Here is a 4,444-nt window from a genome sequence, read left to right as displayed (position 1 = left end):
CCCTGCTTTGGGGCGATTCGATCGCCGCGCCGGGCCCGAGGAACCATCTGCGGGCACCGTGCAAAGCGGCGCCCGCTCACACTCGCTCTTCCAGGACGCAGGTTCTTTTTTCCTTCTCACAGATCGCTGATCCGAGCGGCCGAACAAGTGAGCGCTCCTCGAACTTGGGCGAAGGAAGGCGTGGAAAAGTATAGTGGAGGAAATGTGTTGTTGTTTGTTTGTTAAGTAAGGGGGGGTGGTACTTGGAGGAGGGAGTGGGGAATCCTCAAACCATTACACCTTGTAGATGTCAGTGGCCTCAAGGATACTTGTCACCCTTGCTTGCTTTGAAAAGAGGTGGCCAATAAAATACAGGTAGGTTTGAGATTAGACTTATAGGTGTCCGAGGTTTCCCACAGGCTCTCCTGAATCTGCTATTGGAAAAACCAGCATTGGCTGAGCCCCAGTCAATTCACCCTTAAAATTATTACGAAGAATATTTATCCTTGGTTACCTCGAACAGCATTATGTGGATTGCAGACTCAACTCTGCGGGGAGGGGGAGTCACAAACCTCGTGATTTCCCCTCAGAAACACACCCATCCCAGATTGTCCAAGAGAAAGGCTCAACACGAGATTTACACACAGTTTTGACGCCCGGTTAACCAATTTAAAAGTTTATTAGGCAAGAAATTTCAAACGCTTAAATCTCAGGCTTCAATGTTAACGCCACAGAAAATTCATTTTGCTTTGACATTTCTTGAATGGACAAAAAAGTCAGCTTCAGATAATAAAGCTCTTCAAAGAATTCTTGGGGGCTTGCAAGTTACAAATAATACTCACGCAAGCCTTCAGCATCTACAGCTAGACTAGCCTTTTCATGGGGCACAGTAAATGGCTTTTAATAAAGCAGCCGCATTTACGGCTTAAAGAGCCTATAAACGCTAGTACTTGCCAGAGCTGCGACACAGAAACCTTCATACTTAGTGGATAAGACCTTCATTTTTAAGGGTAGGACAGAAGCCAGTATTGCACGTGTGTTGCTTGAATTTAATCAGATCAGAGGTTGTTAGGCTGTGTGTGACAACAGGATCTTTATGAGGTGCCTCACAAGTTGGCTGGCCTGAGTCCTGCACCCTCTTCCATGGGGCACACACGACTTTCTTGAAATATACAATTTCAATCTGGAATTCTTCAAACTGAAGAGAGCCTATTACACCTCTTTGAAAAGGAGTAGGGATGATACTATGGACGGAGTCTATACCCTGGCACGGAATTCATACATTGAAAGGAAGGAAAAACCAGGCCATCTAGGTTAAGCGTCTGTAATAAGACTTCAAGTGAATGTCCACCGCCTTCATTTTGCCTCAATTTGCTGCCCCCAAAGAACTACCTGCCCCCATTACAGAAACAACACCGACGCGCGCATATGCACAACTCCCACGTCCAATGAACAGTTATTGTATCAAGGTTCCAGTCGGGATGTGAGAATTTAAACTGGGGATGGCAGTAGTCTGTCAACATGCCCATTTGATGCAAGGATGGCATAACGCTTCCATTGGTTGGTTCCTTTCGAGGTAAGCGGGAAAATTGGGTTCCGTGAATCGCCAAAAGCCCTTTGCTTTCTTCTCCCCCCCCCCCAGTCCTATTATCTTCTTTAAGAATCCCCAGTTTGTACACATGAATTAGCCCTAGTCTACAAATAAACTGGTAGGCGTATAGGATTTTTGTCCCCCACACCTTTAAAACCATCTGTCAGTTTGACATTTTAAAAAGAAGGAGGGTAGGGAAGGAGGAAGGAGGGGGCTGGGGTGGGGAGTCCTGTGAGGGAGAAAAGATTCGGACTCTGGAAACAAGGGGCTTGAACTTTAGTCTGAACGTGTGGTACTTGCACCTGGAGCTCGCGAGCACGTTCTGTGCACATATAGCACTAGATCTGGGAGCTGGCGGCGGGAAAAGTTCCCTGCAAGTCTCAGTGAGTCCTCTTTCACGCCCGGAGGAGGGCAGACCCGAGTCGAAATTGGGGTCACCTGCTTGGCAAAGGAGGAAGCTCCCGCTACCCTCTGTCTCCGGTCTCGGCGGCCGCGGAGGCTCGCGGCTCGCCACGCTCTTCCGCCGCAGCTCGCAGCCTGAGACTGGGCGCCTGAGCCGTTGGTTGACATCGGAGTGCGTGCGAAGCTGGCTCGCGAGCCCGGTCCGCAGCCCCACTAGGCAAGCTGCGCTGCAGAACCCCGTCCCGTCCCTTACTGTCGGGGCGACTTACAGGCCGCCTCCAGGTCACCTGCTGCGGCACTCTCCGGGGCGCGAGCAGTCTTGGAGCTGGGCTTGGGACGCGAGCTCCTCATTCTCTGGACTGACTCTGGGTTTGTTGTCAGACAGGGTAGAAGGGATCAATCAGCCCGGAGACTAGAAGTCACCCAGACTTTGGCGGTGAAGCCCAGGGTCAACACAATTTCATTCTCTGCCCCATTGCCAAATCAATCTCAAAGACTTCAAAGTTAACAGGTTCTCAACCGTCTTCCCACCAAGCCATGGGAGCTGGTTGCATTTCCCTGTGTACGTGCTTATGTGAAACTTGAGCACCTGGATCGAGTAGTCAAGCACTCCTTTCCTTTCCTATCCTCCCCGCCTTCTTTCTTACAACGTGTTGGTGGGGAAAGGCAGGAAGACGAAGAAGGGGCCATACAGATAACCAGCATCAGATTCTTTAAACAAACAAACCCCAAACCACTGGAGGGTTTTCGGTCAGATCATGTAGAAAGGCAAACGCGCGTGTAAATTTCGAGAGAATGTTAGAGATCTTGAACGGACACACAGACCAGCATCACCACCAGCAACGCCAGGAAGAGAAGAAGAGGAAGGAATAAACAAGCAAATAAACCGAAAAATTTCCAGCTCCAGTTATCAACCCGGCCTGCTTCAGGCTGTCCAGATAGAGGCTGGCTGGCTGGCTGACTGACCGACTGGCCTTTAGCTCATCCGCCATGTCCAGTGTGACACCAAGCCCAACCTGAATTTGTCCTGAATGCAGGTGGGTGGAGGTGGTGGGGGGGGGGGGGCATGAAATGCCACAAGATCAGTAGCAAGTAGCAGCTGTGGATTTTCTCTCCTGGGAACCCCATTGCTTAGAAGGTTCCTGGTGATGTTTGTTTAACCAACAGCTTTCAAAGTAAACACAAGCAAATCACTCCAATGAAGTTGAAATCTAACCCTTAACCCTTACAAGAATTTGAAACCAGGGGTGCTGACAGAAAAGGGAATCTTTTAAATTAATAACACACACACACACACACACACACACACACACACACCCCATAAAGCTGCACCAAATTACTCAGAAGGATTCCAGAATGGTCATACACATGTAATTCTGTCGAAAAAGACATCACAATAAAGTGACCTAAAAGAAAATCTTTCTTCTCTCCCGCAAACCCGCGTTAGCAAAGGGCACAGTATTCCTGATTTTATGGAAGTGGGCAAAAGGAGTGGAAAGAAGGAGCAGGGAGGTCAGTTGAGCTCTTCGCCGCCAACCCGGGCTCTGCGGCAGGCACCGAACTTTCCAATATCAAGAAATTAACAGATGGTGGTGCGCACACGGAGGGCTGATCCTTACATAATGCAGCCACTCCCGCCCCGGCCCGCAGAGCCCCCTGAAACAACGTGCCTTTCGCCTCCCCCTTTTAGCGCGGTGAGGGGTTAGGGTTTGAAGATAACGTGAGTTCAGAACACAAAACAAAACAAAGCCACTTCAATCCGGTTGTGTCTTCCTCAGTTCGCAGTAGCGAAGAAGCTGGAGAGGCGAAGCGGGGGGCCGCCGGGAGGGAGAACTGGGCGCTCTCCCCCGGTGTCCCGGGGTGCCCAGAAGCACGCTGTAAGCAGTTGATCGCCCCACCCCTCACCCCACCAGCACCTCGAGCTCACATTAGCATTTCTTTAGCTGTCTCTGAAATACAAAGAACGGCTGGGAGCGGGGCGGAAGAAGTGTGTGTGTGTGTGTGTGTGTGTGTGTGTGTGTGTGTGTGTGTGTGTGTGTGACTGAGTGTGAGGGGACGCCTTTGCACGCGGGGGCGCAGTGGGCAAAGTTACGCAAAGCCCTGGGAACCGCTACACTCTCGAGTTTTTGCAGTTTTTTATTTTGTAAGCGGCGTTCTAGCAGTCAAGGAGTCCCTGTAGGTTGTGCGGCGCCCGCTACCTTCACGTCCTCTGCCACCTCCCGAGGGACCCAGCCCTGCGCTGGCCGGGGGCCGGGGGCCAGGGACCGGGGGCGGGCAGGTGGAACTTTCTCCCCGACCGCGAATCGCGGCCGCCGAAGCCTGCGCGGACGACGCCTGCGAATGTGACTGTGGGGAAAGTTTCGGGCTGGGAGCGGAAAGCCGGGGGTCTCCCCGCAATCCCTCAGCGGGCCGGGGGCGCCCGCGCCCGCGGCTTGCTCGCGGGCTCCTCCCGCGTTCTGAGCCCTGCCGTCC

The sequence above is a fragment of the Echinops telfairi genome, unplaced genomic scaffold (assembly GCF_000313985.2).
Source record: "Echinops telfairi isolate 266 unplaced genomic scaffold, ASM31398v2 ScPeMD7_7424;HRSCAF=8462, whole genome shotgun sequence".
Taxonomy (NCBI): domain Eukaryota; kingdom Metazoa; phylum Chordata; class Mammalia; order Afrosoricida; family Tenrecidae; genus Echinops; species Echinops telfairi.
The sequence above is the reverse complement of the archived record's forward strand: the minus strand, read 5'-3'. Positions refer to the sequence as shown.